This window comes from Pseudorca crassidens, chromosome 2, assembly GCF_039906515.1.
Source record: "Pseudorca crassidens isolate mPseCra1 chromosome 2, mPseCra1.hap1, whole genome shotgun sequence".
In the NCBI taxonomy this organism is placed as follows: Eukaryota; Metazoa; Chordata; class Mammalia; order Artiodactyla; family Delphinidae; genus Pseudorca; species Pseudorca crassidens.
In genome coordinates this window covers 117,525,685-117,542,333 of record NC_090297.1, presented here as the reverse complement: position 1 = coordinate 117,542,333, position 16,649 = coordinate 117,525,685, and positions in this window count along the sequence as shown.

Sequence of the window (16,649 nt, the reverse complement as noted above, 5' to 3'; positions counted from 1 at the left end):
GGCGGGCCCAGAAGGGGCGGGGTCTAGAGTTGATTAGAGGAATTAAGGTTTGGAGGAAGGGACAGAGGTTGAGAGTTGTGAAACTTTCTTGGGTTCTCACTGTTCCACGCCCAATGTAAACCGCTTTCACACAACGTCACCTGAATTAAAACTGATCCTTTTTCTTGTTGAGGCACCTCACCTCAGCACTGGGAACCTAGGAAAATAAAACCCCGCCTACATTCTCATAGCCGGGATCCCAGAGGAAATATCCCAGTTACTAAAGGAAAGGGTTTAACACCACTTCCACACCTATGGGCACTAGTGGCTATAATTCTGGACGCTCAGGCCTCTGTCTCCTCTTAGTCTACTTTGCCTGTGGCTGCCTCAACAAAAAGCATCCAGTCCCAGGCAAGTCTTCAAATGACTGTAGCTCTGGCTGAAATCCTGACTGCAAACTCTGGAGAGACCCCTAAGCTAGAACCACCTATCTAAGCCACTTCTGAATTCAATCCTGCAGAAATTATGACAAAAAATGTTTATTGTTGTTTTAAGTTGCTAAGTTGTGGAGTAATTTATAATGTAGCAGTGAAAAAACTAAACTAGAAAGGAATAAATTAATGTCTGCAAAATTTAACATTGTTGAAAAATTGCTTTGTAGACTAGTTGTATACATTTATGCTCTAATTAGCAGTCAGAGTGTGTAACTTACCATACCCATATCATTATAAAGTATTATGATTAAAATTTTTTCTTTTTAATTTTATAAGTAATAAATGATATTTTGATATAGTTTTTATTTATTTTTATTTATTTTATTTATTTATTTTTTTGCAGTATGTGGGCCTCTCACTGTTGTGGCCTCTCCCCCTGCGGAGCACAGGCTCCGGACTCACAGGCTCAGCGGCTCAGCAGCCACAGCTCACAGGCCCAGCGGCACGTGGGATCCTCCAGGACCGGAGCACGAACCCGCGTCCCCTGCATTGGCAGGCAGACTCTCAACCAGTGTGCCACCAGGGAAGCCCTAGTTTTTATTTTTTGTTGTTGTTAGTAGTGTACACCTTTTTCATACTTTTATTAGATATTTTAATTTTCTCTTCTGTAAATTTTCTTGCAAGATCACCTTGTAGATTTCCTTTTTCCCTTTACTTTCCTTACTCCTATTGTCTTTCTGATTAGATCCTTTTCTTTCCACGTCGCTGGTAAACGGCAGGAAATACCAGAGGCTCACTTGGAATTGCAGGCTCTAACTGTAAGGAATCTACTGTCCCTCTCTAACCTGTTCTTTCTTCTCTCCTGAATAATATCTCTTTGCAGTGTGCTATGGATTGAATGTCTGTGTGCCCCCAAATTCATATGTTGAAACCCCAGTCATCAGTGTGATAGTATTTGGAGATAAGGACTTTGGGAGGTAATTAGGTCATGAGGGTGGAACCCTCATGATAGGATTAGCGCCCTCATAAGAAGAGATACAAGAGAGCTTGCTTTCTCTTTCTGCTTTCCATTGTGTGAGGGTACAACAAGAATTTGGCAGTTTATAAACCAAGAAGAGGGCCTTCACTAAGAACCTGACTATGCTGGCACCCTGATCTCAGACTTCCAGCCCCCAGAATCATAAGAAATAAATTGTTGTTTAAGCCACCCAGTCTGTGGTTATTTGTTATAGCAGCTTGAACTGACTAAGGCACAATGATTGTCATAAACTTTGGCCACTTGAGGATTCCTATAATAGAACCCATTTCTTCCTGGTATTTCAAGAGACTTTGTTCTCATTTCCTTGTTCTACACCCTGAAGTAAGTGGACCAATTGGTGGTCTGTCATGACATTTCCCACCTTTCCAATTCCCACATCCCTGTCAATGTCACAAGCAGCTTTAGAAGGAGGCTGAGCCAGGCCCTCTGACTGGTCCTTTTTCTATAGGTCTAGAGACCAAGCCCTAGCTTCAGAGTCAGACCTGATTTCAGTCTACCACTTACTGTCTATGTGTCCCTGAGTAAACTAGCCAAACTCTCTTAGACCTTGTTTCCTTGCCTAATTTTAAGATGGGATGAAATATCTGCTTTGTTATAATTAAATAAAACAACAAATGTAGATTATCTTATGAAGTACCTGAGACACAGTGGGCTCTCAGTAAGATTTGCTCTTTTCACTTACCGATGCTTAGACTTAGAGTGCCCACTAGAACAAAATAGAACCTTCTTATCATCTCATCATGACTCCTCCTCAGTGGACTGCAAAGATGCTACAGATAACTAACTGTGTTTCTTGATACTACTAAATATCTCCTCCAGGTATTCTGTCCCCTTGTGGTATCTGAGGGACCTCAATCACACTTCTTTTCCTGTTCAAGTTTACTGCCCTTCAGATGGAGGAGGATAATGTGGTGCAGGATGCATCTTGCAGGCACTTTCGGGAAAGTCAGTGTGAGCCAGATATGACAGGGAATTCCATCACCTCCAAATATTTGAATTTGAAATCTTAATGGACTAGAGGCTACTGGTGACTCAAGAGATCTGGGAGGAACTTAAATTTAGAGGGTGCATTGGTTCCCTCTGTTACAATGGAGAAATTACAGCCTCTGAGGCCCTAGAGCCATGTCACAAAGCACTGCAGAAATAGTCTCCCAAACTCAGAGGAAAACAGAGATAGGGAGGCTTTTTTTCTCCAGGTTGTAAAACAGGTAGCTGAGAGGGACAACTGATTCACCCACCAGGTCTAATCCCAGGGTCACTAGGATTACCGTCCTTGGCCAAATGGCACAAGAGAGCTAGGCAGGTCCATTGACCCTGGAGCTGCAGCAGCAGAGCCCAAGGAGAGGTAGAGTGACTTGGGGAGGAAAAGACTAACCTGTGATCAAAAGGTAGAGATTGTTTTGAGAAAATATGGAAACTAAACTTTATAGAGCACTTACTGTGAGCTCTTACATCATGAAGGATCTTTGATAAACAATAGCCCTTTATAGAAACTGTACAAAATTATTGTTTCCTATCTAGAACTCTATATTACCCTTTGAAGTTATCTTCTCAAAGGAAGCATGTCAAAACATAACAGGGATGGTTTTTTCTTCAAACTACTTTGGGATCAAAAGTCCAAAAGAATAAATTGAAGGGATATAAAAGGAGAGAAATCAACTCAGATATGCCTGTGGTGAGGTATGCCTTTTCCAACTCTCATTCCTGTCAGGATACAACAAGATACTATGCTTGAAAAAAGTTTGAAAGCTATAAAACATGGTATTATTATTTTCCTATAGTGATGAAGGCAGCAGAAGTGGAGAACTCACAAACAGAAGATCGTGTAAGTCTCCAACCAACTCTTGTATGAAAAATGGGTGCTTAATAATATAGGTGGGTCTAAATAGTAGAAACACTTATTACTCAAGCATTAATGAAAATCAGTCTAGTCTTGGCCTTAACATCAGGAGAGAGAATATTCGAGAGAGAGGATTGTGGGACCCAAATCCAGAAAGGTAGAAAAGCCTGATAGCTTGAAACCATTTATTCATTTATTCCTGACTTCAATAAAAATTTATAAAGAACTACTATAATTCCCTGGACAAAGAACTCAGAGTCTGGTGAGGGAGACAGACAAGTTTAACAAGGAAAAAAAAAAACACAAGTGAAGAACTATGCTTAGAGCATAAGGAAAAGTTCATTATTTGAGATTGGAGAACGTTAAGATAATGATTGTGGGAAAGTGATCTGATGAACTGAAAAATGCTGATGACCCCAAGCTTTACCATTAAGGTGGTATGGTATCATCATCCCAAGAGGGAAGAGAAAAGAAGTCAAAGTTGGAAGAGAAAATAACTTCAATGAGAAGTGTATTGAAAAGGAGGGTCGATTTAAATGGAATGGTATATAGATGTCCCTCAGTATCCACCAGGGGGCAGAGGAATTGGTTCTAACACCCCGGCTGATACCAAATTCATGGAAGCTCAAGTCCCTTATATAAAAATCTGTAGCCCAGGGCTTCCCTGGTGGCGCAGTGGTTGAGAGTCCGCCTGCCGATGCAGGGGACACGGGATCGTGCCCCGGTCCGCGAGGATCCCACATGCCACGGAGCGGCTGGGCCCGTGAGCCATGGCCGCTGGGCCTGCGCGTCCGAAGCCTGTGCTCCGCAACAAAAAAAAATCCTGTAGCCCAGAGGACCTCCCGTATCCACGGGTTCCACATCCGCAGATTCTACCAACCCCAGAGAAGACTGAAAATCGTGAATGTGAAACCGTGAATATGGAGGGCAGAGTGTTTATCTATCTTCAAGATAGATCTTGATTTCTTGATACACTATCTCTTCATTTGAAACTGGATTTTAGATAATATTTTGCAGGCAGTTCTGCACTGTATACACTATTGAGGAAAAGGCTAGGTAAGGGGAGGGGGGTATGCCTCAATGTCACTCTTGTCAACTGGCCCCAGCAACTATTTGTCCTGAAAATTTTGACTGGGGAATGCCAAGTCAACACTTTATTAATATCTCGAGATTAATATATTTAAAACTATATTCCTGATCTTTCTCCCCAGTCAGCCCCAAAACCCTGGCCTCATCCTTTGACTCTTATCTTTCTACCATCTTCAAAATATACTCAACCACTTTTTTTTTTAACCATCTCCCAGCTACCAGCCTGCTCTAAGCCTCCATCACCTCTCGCCTAGATGATTGAAATAACCTCCTAACTGGTCTTTCTGCTCCCACTCTTGTCCTCCTGCAGTCTCTTCTCAACACTCTCAGGCCATTCATTTCACTCTCTTCCTTGCCTTTCTCTCCCAGGTCCAGCTCTTACAAAAGCCACTTTTGCAGACAGTGACGTTCAGGTTATGTGGACTTCCCAGCCTCTCTGCTCTGTTCTCCGCCTTCTGGTGGGAGTGTTAATAAACAGTGAAAAGATAATCAGCCAAACCAAGGAAAATCAAAGGCCTTGATAATCCAGAAATTGCATAAACAGTTATATAAAATTAAGAATTGTCTCTAGGGCTTCCCTGGTGGCGCAGTGGTTGAGAGTCCGCCTGCCGATGCAGAGGACACGGGTTCGTGCCCCGGTCCGGGAAAATCCCACATGCCGCGGAGCGGCTGGGCCCGTGAGCCATGGCCGCTGATCCTGCGTGTCCGGAGCCTGTGCTCCGCAACGGGAGAGGCCACAACAGTGAGAGGCCCGTGTACCGCAAAAAAAATAAAATTAAAAAAGAAAGTTGCTAGTGAATTTTTTTTTTTTAAAAAGAATTGTCTCTAGATTCAAAAGTGATGTGTTTTTATTCCTGATCCTGAAATAATGAAAATCACAAAAGACAGATATAAATCATCACTTGTCACTATTTTACTTAATATAACAAACTGCCTTAATTACTAATTTGCACTGAGCTGCATTAATATTGCTTCAAGTACTAACAGTTTTCCTCTGAAATTTTAAGACACTGCTTATGAATTATTATTCTGGTTCTTACAGCCTGAGCAAATTTCATTAAACTCTTTTTGCTTCATGGGTTCATGTGTGATATTAAGCTACTGATCCTTGCTATGCCCATATATGGGTACTATATATTTTAATGTTATATCTTTTAATACAGTTTTACATCATATTTATTCTTTTGGAGAGAAATGGATGCAGAGTGAGAGTTAGCAGTTTGAAGTTTTGGGTTTGTATTTTTTTTTGGTTACGCTGGATCTGTATTTTTTTTAATTTATTTTAAAACGATGCATTTTCTTTTTTTCTTCTTCTCCTTTATTTATTTACTTGTTTTATTTTATTTATTTTTGGCTATGTTGTGTCCCCGCTGCCACGTGCAGGCCCCCTTCTCACTGTGGTGGCCTCTCTTGTTGCAGAGCACGGGCTCCAGGTGTGCGGGCCTCAGCAGTTGTGGCATGTGGGCTCAGCAGTTGTGGCTCACAGACTCCAGAGCGCAGGCTCAGCCACCGTGGTGCATAGGCTCAGCCGCTCCGCAGCATGTGGGATCTTCCCGGACCAGAGCTCGAACCCGTGTCACCTGCACTGGCAGGCGGACCCTCAACCACTGCGCCACCAGGGAAGCCCTGGATCTGTATTATAGTATAGAACAAATTGATGAGATTTTGACAAAGAAACCTAATTGGTGTCCAGGGGAAAAAGATAGGTTTGTATTCTACCTACACCCATCCCAAGCCTAATGAGGAACAGCAACAATCCTTAATTATGATAAGGATGAGTGAAAAACGAGGAGAACGTTTTCCTTTTCCCCAAAGCAGATCTTGCTCCTCTCTTACTAAAGCGTTCAACCTCTCTCCACATGGTAGCAGGGCAATTCCAAGCTCTGACCCTCAGCCCATTACATAGGGCGTTAACAGAGCCTGCCTTAAAAAGTCAGAAAGGTAGAGGCAGTAAACTTTCCTAGTTGGAGGATGTGGGGTTGGGGGAAGTGTGGGGTTAGCAAATTCTTAAAGAGAAAAGTCCATAAATTAGCAAATGAAATTTCTCAAGAAGAAAGTGTCTCTAATATATTCAGTAATCATCACCTAAAATCTCTGCCCTGCAAGCATTTAGCAGGCCTCAGCAGAACTGATAGTCAGGTAATACCATTTCTTTGTAGATGACGTATTAAGATATCCAGGGTGATGGTTGAAAGCCTAGGCTCTGGAGTTCTACTGTCTGGCTTCTAACTCTGGATTCACCACTTTGCCATCATGTGTGTGATCTTGGTCAAGTGACTTCTCCTAACTAAACTTCCGGTTCTTCAACATTAAAACGTCATTGGGTTACTATGGCGACTAAAAGAAATACTGTGTTTAAAGAGCTTAGCATAGTGGTTGCCACAGAATAAGCACGCGATAGATGTTAGTTATTCTTCTCTGGATTTCAAATTATTTACCACGTTGACCCCTAAAATGCCTGGGAGAATCAGATTGAAGATTCTAAAACTGTCTTCCTGGTTGGGACCTACAGATGGTGCTATGACCTCATCTGTTCTATTTTCTAGAATGGTGGTAAGCACTACTAGGACCCCCTCAGCAGACCCAGTGAATAAGGATGAGAGCCAGAGACGCAGATGGTGTAGTAGGCAGGAAATTAAACTGGTTCAGTGGGAAAACCTCTTCTTTTTTATCTTTGAGCCCCATCTTGAGCTGTTTTCTTTGAGATTTAGCCAGTGTGTTTTATTGAATGGGTATACTTGATCCCTCCAAACCCCTCCCCTCCCCAAGTGATCATGAACCTAAGATATTACCCTTAAAGCTATTCTGTTTTTAATGCCACTAGTATGATTTTAACTTGCCACGTTGGCCCTGTCAGAAAACTACATTCTCCAAAAATTTTCTCGCAAGACATGAAATCTTCATTAGTTGCTACTTGGTGGCCATAGTCACTTTCCACACCTTTACCAAAAACAAGGATTTTTTGTAGTCTTCTGATTGTTGTTACTACCAAGGTTCTAGACAAAATTCAATGACAAATGATTTTAGTGAATTTAAAAAATCAGAAAAACTGCTGATTCTGAAACAGACACTATTAAAGCAGGCACCTTTCTATAAATTCTTACTTTTATATCAAAACAACTTAAATTTTAGACGTATGATTTTTACATGTAAATTTTACTCTTTTTTTTTATAGACCATAAAGATTTCCTGTATTAGTCTTCTGTATAAAGAATTTTGCAAGCCCAAGGGAAGATACTTTCTGTGTATGTGTTTATTTTACACATGTGGTATCGGAAACTAATGGTATAACACACCTACACATAAATTAGGCAAAATATAATGGATATCAAAAAGAGCATGAGAGAAATATTCTAGTAAATCAGATATAAAAAGCAAATATAATATAAAAATGCGAGAGCCACGTGAGTTACAAATTAGTAAGTTCAGGTAGGGCTTCACAAGAAACCCCTTGGTGAAACTACTGAACAGTGGCGCATCGTAAAGCACTGATGTTCAGTGTAGACTAGACATGATTCTTTTGGAAGTCAATGCTCCCTAGCTCTTTTATTTCACACACAAAAAAATCTCAAGTCATCAGGTATTAAAAGTATTCTCTTATTACTTGAGAGTAAAGATGAAAGTGAAAATTTTAAGTTGTTGTAGCTGTATCATTTGCAAAATCATATGGCTTTAAAAGCTTGAAAATAACACTTCCATAAAGCCTTCAACTTAAGCTATCTGTGAAAAGAACAAACTACTTAATATCTGATGGTTTTCACTGATCAGAATAGAAATATATTAGGAGGATGGGAAATGTATTCGGTTAAGGAATAACTACATTCAATTTATTCAGCTAGAAAGTTTATGAAGATATAATTATGTGATGATATATGCTTGGAAATATTCTCCATGCTCTGTTAACAGAAATAGAATGTACTAAGTAGTACACTTGGGAGACAATGCCTTGTTTAGCAAGATACGTGAAGATACAGTGAGATGTGCCAGTTATCAATTTATTGCCTCTGATTCAAATCCATCCTTTTTTGACCTGCTTTGGGACACTGGAGCAGGACCCTGTGAACATTTCTCCATTGCCAGCTGTCTCTGTTAATAACAGAGGGCACTTGGAGGGACCCTGCCAGAGAATGGGGCTTCTCTCCCTGCTTCTGGGGTGCTTTCTTTTTCTCCTCCAGTGTGGCTGCAAGTGACATGAGAAAGGCCGGAAAGAACGCACCCTCCAGTGAGTTTGCCCAGCGAATTTCTCTGCTGCCCTACAGGTAAGCTGTGGCCGTGCTCTCTCCAACAGTATCTGAACCTCAACCTTGTATGGTGGGTACCCTCTTCCAAAGTCTTTGTTTCCTCCTTGGACATTCCTTCCCTTAACCCTGGAGGTGGTAGCTGCTTCCTGTATTTTCTATTCTTGTGTTCTTTAGTGTCCTCTTTTCCCCCTTTTAGTTAACTGCCTTTTACTACTTAATAATTCTTTACGATAAATTTTCTCTGCTCAAATTACTAGTGTGGTGTCTGACCCCTAACTAGATCCTGACTAATACATGAGATCAGGGGGAGGAGGCCAACTGACTGTTGAGACCAGCCTTTCTCAGTCTTCTTACCCTGGAGAAATCCCGGAAATAATTTTCGGGTCTCAAGGAAGCCCTACTGAGAAATTATTAAATCTCTGGCTTACGCCATCAGGAAGGTGTAGATAATAATGGTCAATGCTCTGTTTAGAAGAGAATGATGTTTTTCTGCAGATCTACTTATTTTGGTCCAATTATTACTGTATTTTTTGTGCGGTTCTCCCTCCCCACAAAGGATCACAACTCTACTGAAAGTCATTAGTGTAGATAGAGAAAACTTCCCAAAATTTCCAAAGTTTTTCCTTTGTTTAAATGCCCTTGACTTTTTTTTTTTTAACCTAACCCAACTTGGCCTAAAAGTCTTATAATAAATTCCTACTGTGTGAGATGCTAATGAGGTGTACTCTGTGGAACAGTTCCCGGAGAAGAGTAGTTTTCCACCTATTTAAAACTAAAAATTACTTTTTAGCCAAACTTTCTTGAAAAAAATAGGGAGTTAAGCTTAGCTTATCTTTTTTTAAATCAATCTTTCTTTTCTTTTCATAATTTTTTAAAATTCATAAGGCAGGCAATGAATTTTGTTGAATAACTGACTTAAGCCAAAATGAGACAATTTTTCTAAAGGTAGGCTTGGTTGATTTAGTTTAAATAAAAGCTATACATTTATTTTAATTAACATCATCCACAACATGACATTTTATTAACACTTATTGAATAGTTAAGCTATTAAAATCATAAGCCAAACAATCTGAATAAAAATCTAGTTTAAGATACAAATTTACACAAGAATTTAAAAATACTTTCTTACTGAGTGCCATGATCTGGCTCAAACACAAATGTAGCAGTAACAAAATTATTATATACATGATTGGTTAATTTGTTTTTTTGTATGAACGTGTTATTTTTGAAACCACAAATGCAGAAAAAATTTTCCTTTTTAAAAAAAATTTTTTAAATTGTAGTTGATTTACAACGTCGTGTTTTGTGTTAGTTTCAGGCGTAAAATTTATTTCTTTAATGTCTAATCTGTGCTAGATTTTTTTTTGCTAAACAAATATTTAATTCTCAGTTGAACTTGAGACAAGCATGAATGGATTTCATTTTTAAATGAAATGAGATCATTTTTTGATTTGTGGTGACCTAAATGAGAAGGAAATCTAAAAAAGAGTGGATATATGTATAACTGATTCACTTTGCTGTACAGCAGAAACTAACACAACATTGTAAAGCAACTATACTCCAATAAAAATTAATTAAAAATAAATAAAATAATATCATTTTTGTCCCTCCTCTTGATGCTTGGCATACCAGAAAAAAACATTCTTACCCATGTAAGTAGTTGAATACTGCAGCAAAATGTTTATTGTTTTTCTATGAATGGCGAGATACCCTTATTTTGCCAAAATCCAAAACTTGTCTAGGGGTCAGACAGTACATCTCATCTTTTGTGTGTGATCAGATTGTGGATCACAAAGTACTTTCTCTTCTCTCAAAGCCAAGCACAGAAGATTCAGAGGGAAAAAAAAATAGTTCCTCACCCAGTCATCCATTTGGATTGGAAAAAAGAAAAAAAACTGTTCAGTTTTTTCTCTAGTACTTCCAGGTCATTTTTAGTAAGACTTGAAACTCGCTGGTTTCTTCTAATCCCAAGCAGCAGTGAAAACAGTGTGAAATTTCCTTTTACAATGTGATTTTTCCAAAGACTCAATTTCCTTTTAAATACAAGAATCTTGTCACCTAAGTCCATATATTTTCTTCAGGACCTTAAAGAGACTTAATTCACCTTGCTCGTGGGATCAAAAATGTCTGCTAAGAAGGTTAGTTTCTGTAGCCATTCTTCATCTTCAAAGTCCCCAGCAAAATCTGGCCTCCTATTTTCTTGAAAGCGTCCTGCAATTCACCTTTCAGCTCAAGCCCCCTGTTGAGAAGTCTTCCTTTGCCAGCTAACAGATATCTGTGTGTAGCAGGAGATATGTTCTTTGTCTGGGTGTTTACTCAGGCTTTTAAACATTTTTGAGTGAACAGGTCTCTGTTTAATAAAATTAAGCATTTTTGTAACATCACCATAAGTTTTTGTATCATCTCCAAGAGTTTTTCAATAGCACCTCTCTTTGAAGAAGGCAGTCTGCTGTGATAACATCAGCATTTTTTTTTTTAAACAACAAAGGATGAAAACTCATATGGAACCAGCCATCGATGGGACACCACTAGTTATACTGGCCAATAGAGTGCCTCCAAGATAACTATCTTTTCTAGACACAAAGACACAATATTTCCTGGCCTTTTCCTGTTTTGTTCTACCCTTTGCAGCAGAAAATGTTTTCTTAAATATATCATTAAAAAAATCTTACAAGTGCTACAGCATATTTATTTCTGAAACCTGTTAACTCATCAACCTGGATAAAGATATTCTCATTCTTCAGTTTTTTACACAAAACCTCTTCAGTATCATGTGACTTGTCATTACTATGTTGATTTGTTGTACTGTTTGAGAGTGGAACCTTCTCAGTTTCTCATACTACATGCGGTAGACCGAATAATAGCCCCCAAAGATATCCCTGGAAACTGTGTATGTTAACTCTGCTCGGCCTTCTTATCACCTTCTCTGTATCAACTCTCCTTCTTGTCTCCCTCTTACAAGAACATGTGATTGCATTTAGGGACCACCATATAATACGAGATAATCTCCTCATCTTAAAATCATCAGTTATGTTTGCAAAGACCCTTTTTCCGAAGTGACATTCACAAGTTCTGGGGAATAGAAGTGGACCTATTTTTAAGAGTCATTATGAGCCTACCAAAACGGTCTAGGCCAACTTGGATTACCAGCCTATGTAAAACCCACTGATAATCAGCCTTTACTGTAAAGATGGACTTCTTTTATGTCCTTTATTGCACCAGTGCAGTGAAATTATTCAAATGACTATAATTTTTGTCACTGACCTCAGCAGAACTTTCCACAGGCCTAGGTCTAAACCCTTACTCTTTTATCTTATGACTCATCTTCAAAAATTGTTATGTGATCATTGGTCGTGTTGGTAAAACATAACTGTTAATATAATATAAAATGGAAGGGTATAAAAATATAACTAAATGAGAAAATTGCAAGAAATATGAAAACTTTACAATACAATTGGCTTCCAACAGATAATCCATATTTTGCAATGTTTACAACAGTAGCAAAGCTGCAGGGAACAGTTGAATTGTGACATACCAAAATTCCTTCTTTAGAATGAAAGTTTCCCTGTGATTCTCTATTACGCTAGTAGAGTTTGCTCACCACTTTTAAGGCAGCTGGTGGCTTGGTGGCTTATAAGAGGAGGTTGAGGGGGAGGCAATTTGGAAAGGAGAGGCTGACATCATCAAGCCTACAGTCCTCCCTTCCATGTGGTCAGCACTCACCAATTACCACATTGAAAACCGAGAATAAGTCAATTTAATGAATATGGTCCTACTGTGCGCCAACCAGTGGGACCAAAAGACCTCTTAATGAAATTGCTAGTAGGGCTGTTGGGTCACCATCCCTCACTGTAAACACTAGTACTGAGCAGCACACGACATACAAAAATGATAAGTTTTCGATCACAATTTCTTGCTGAAGCCACATGTGAAGTTTCCATGGAACCTAGTTGTAAACTCTGATTTAGATTTTTGTGACTACAAGAGTGAAATAAGCCAAGAACACCTGCTTTTTATTTTTCTTTCTTTAAAATACTTATATGTGCTGGGCATTGCTCTACACACTTTATATATTGATACATTAACTAATTTAATCTTCAGATCCACTCCTTAAAGTGGATATACTATTACTGTTTTCATTTTACAGACGAGGAAACTGAGGCATTAAGAAGCTAAGTAACTTGCCCAAAGTTACACAGCTAGCTTATACTGGGCTCCGGTAACACTAATGATAAACCAATTTATTCCAATTTGTGAATGACCAACCCCCTTAAGTCTTCTAGAGATGTAAAGATGATTTTCTAATATGTAAATTAAATGAAGAAGTATTTTGAAGTAAAATTATAGATTAAAATATAACATATATAGGGCTTCTCTGGTGGTGCAGTGGTTGAGAGTCCGCCTGCCGATGCAGGGGACACGGGTTCGTGCCCCGGTCCAGGAAGATTCCACATGCCGTGGAGCGGCTGGGCCCGTGAGCCGTGGCCGCTGAGCCTGCGCGTTGGAGCCTGTGCTCAGCAACGGGAGAGGCCACAACAGTGAGAGCCCCGCGTACCGCAAAAAATAATAATAAAAAAATAACATATATAGAAATATGTCCAAGTTGTGGGTCTATAGATGAATGAATTTTCACAAAGTAAAAACACCCTTAACTGATTCACTTTGTTATAAAGCAGAAACTAACACACCATTGTAAAGCAATTATACCCCAATAAAGATGTTAAAAAAAAAACCAAAAAACACCCAGGTAAGTGACACCCAGATCAGGAAGATATTTTCACACTCAGTTCATTTGGCAGTCCACTTATCTTCTTCTAGGTCATTCTAGTTCTAGGTCATTCCATTTTTTCAGTCCATGAGTTAGGTAGCCAGGATAGAAGCCTTCATAGTAATGAAACCTACCTCACAGGTCTGTGTATGAAAGCACTTTGTAACTGTGTGTTCCTTGGAATCTTCTGTGTACCACAAAAGCTTAAACTCTTTCTAAAGGCTCAGCTCCAAGTTCTCCTCCACCGTGAAATTTTCTGTCTTTGATGATGCCATCCTGTCAGGGTCTCCCCTCTTTAATCTTTTGCAGGGCTCCTGCTAATATTATTCCATTGATATTCATTCTATGTAGCTTTTTATATCTATGCTCACATGAATTGCCAGGGAAGGAAGTGTTTCTTATAGCTGATAATAATAGAACTCAAGAAATATCTGTGGGCTTGTCTGTTATATATTCACCACCCCCTTTGCTTTGGGTATACAGGGAGGGAATGAGTGCTGTTATGGACTGAATGCTTGTGTCCCCCCAAAATTCATACGTTGAAACCCTAACCCCCAGTGTGTTGTATTAGGAGACAGGACCTTTAGGAAATAATTAGGATTAGATGATGTCATAAGGATAGAGCCCTCATGCATGAGATTAGTGCCCTTATAAGAGTCACAAAAGCTTGCTTCCTGTGCTCTGCTCTCCACCATGTGAGGATACACCAAGAACCTGGCAGTCTACAACCCAGAACAGGGCTCTCACCAAAACCTGACCACGCTGGCACACCGATCTCAGACATCCAGCCTCCAGAACTGGAAGAAATAAATTCCTGGTGTTTATAAGCCATCCAGTTTATGGTATTTCGTTACAGAAGCGTGACTTGACTAAGACAGATGTCAGGAAGGACTGGGACACCAAATAGATGTTTGCATGAGGTTTATAGAACAAGATTATTGACTGGACTAAAATTTCAGGACCCACTGGTGACTTCTGCCTGACATTTTCCATGTGCGATAAGTTACAGTCTCAGAAGTTACCAAGCAGTGATGGACTGTATGGGAGCTTTTCTTTCTCTCTTTTTTTAAAATTATATTTGACATATGACATTATATTAGTTTTCAGATGTACAGTGCAATGATTCAACATTTGTATATATTGAGAAATGATCACCACAATGTCTAGTTAACATCTGTCAACACACATAGTTACAAAAAATTTTTTCTCTTCCTTGTGAGGGAGATATTTTTAATCTGAATAAATATCTGTTTTGTCCTGGTTAAAATGTTAAAATGCACTTCAGAGTGGCCACTGCTTTAAAGGTGTTAACCATGGATGAATATTGTGTGACAACTAGTAGTGTAAGCTGCAATATATAGTAAAAATGTTTTGTTTATTATTATTAAAATTATAATTTGATTGTTATTAACAAGTTTGCCATAGGGATCTGGTCAAGACTAACTTTCCAGTGTTCAATTTAATGGTATTGCCATTCTTAACTGAGCAGCCTTAGAATTTTTGTTTTTTTTAAATTGGGATATAGTTGTTTTACAATGTTGTGTTAGTTTCTACTGTACAGCAAAGTGAAGTAGAGTTCCCTGTGCTATACAGCAGGTTCTTATTAGTTATCTATTTTATACGTATTAGGGTATATATGTCAATTCCAATCTCCCAAGTCAGCCCACTCCCTTTTCACCCCGCTTGGTGTCCATATGTTTTTTCTCTACGTCTGTGTCTCTATTTCTGCCTTGCAAACTTGTTCGTCTGTACCATTTTCTAGATTCCACATACATGCGTTAATATACAATATTTGTTTTTCTCTTTCTGACTTACTTCAATCTGTATGACAGTCTCTAGGTCCATCCACATCTCTACAAATGACCCAATTTTGTTCCTTTTTATGAACAGCCTTAGACTTTGACACGGACTATGAGTTTGCTAGAGCAGAACAACTATGAAATTATTATAGCTCCATTTATTTAGATATTTTTTCATTCACTATGTATAAATCATTGTATTAGCTGTTGGGCAAAAGGGAGAAACCAACATGGGGAGAGAAGAAATAATCTTTATACTAAAACCAGAAGAAGGACAGTTCAAGAAAGGAAATTTATGTCTCATTCATGAACATAATTGCAGATATCCTAAATAAGATATTGGCAAAATTATACTGAATGAAAAAAAGCCTTACAAAAATGCATACTTACCTTATGATTCCATTTATAGAAAACTGTTGAGCAGTCAAAACTAATCTATAGTAAAAAAAGAAAGATCAGAATAGTGATTGTCTCTGGTGGGCATGGGGGCAGGAATTAACTGAGATGGGACACAAGTAAACTCTTAGGGATGATGGTTAAGTTCTATATATTTTTAACAAATATTTATTTATTTCTCTGGCTGCACCTGGTCTTAGTTGTGGCACGCGGGATCTTTAGTTGTGGCATGCATGCAGGATCTAGCTCCCTAACCAGGGATCGAACCCAGGCCCCCTGCATTGGGAGCACGGAGTCTTAGCCACTGGACCACCAGGGAAGTCCAGTAAAGTTCTATATTTTGATAGGAGTTTGGGTTTCAGAGGTATATGTATTTAGAGTTGAGGTCATTCAAGGATGCTGAAGCCATGCACATCAAATATGTTGTAAAATCATTCATGTGGTATAATGCAGAAAATGTACTGAAAGAGGGTGAGACTCCGCTCATGCATTCAGTGAACTTTTATTGAATACCTGCTCTGTGCAATATCCTGTATTAGGTGTTAGGGATTTAAAAAAAAAGTAGTACAATAGAGTTCTTACCTTTGAGAAGTAGTTCTTAAACTGGAGGTTCTCAGCAGATGCCTTGGGAAACTAAAAAAAATCATAGAATCAGACTGAGTATAAGCACAGCATAAATACAGTTATTAAAGAAACAGAAGCTGGATTGTAAAGTGTTAAAGAGAGGAAGAAATGGATACAGTGGGTGTAGAATCTATGTGAATGGTTTGGCTGAACATTCTCAATGCACGGAGTTTCACAGTAGCACTGCTCAAATGATACATCTTGCAAGTTTCTTGTGAGTTTGGGTAATAAGATATGAGTGGTTTGTGTTTTGAGCTTTTTCTGCGAATATAACTCCGTTTAGTGAGTATCAAAAATGTATTCTAGGGTCTTCCTTGGTGGCGCAGTGGTTGGGAGTCTGCCTGCCGATGCAGGGGACACGGGTTTGTGCCCCGGTCCGGGAAGATCCCACAAGCCGCGGAGCGGCTGGGCCCGTGAGCCGTGGCCGCTGAGCCTGCGCG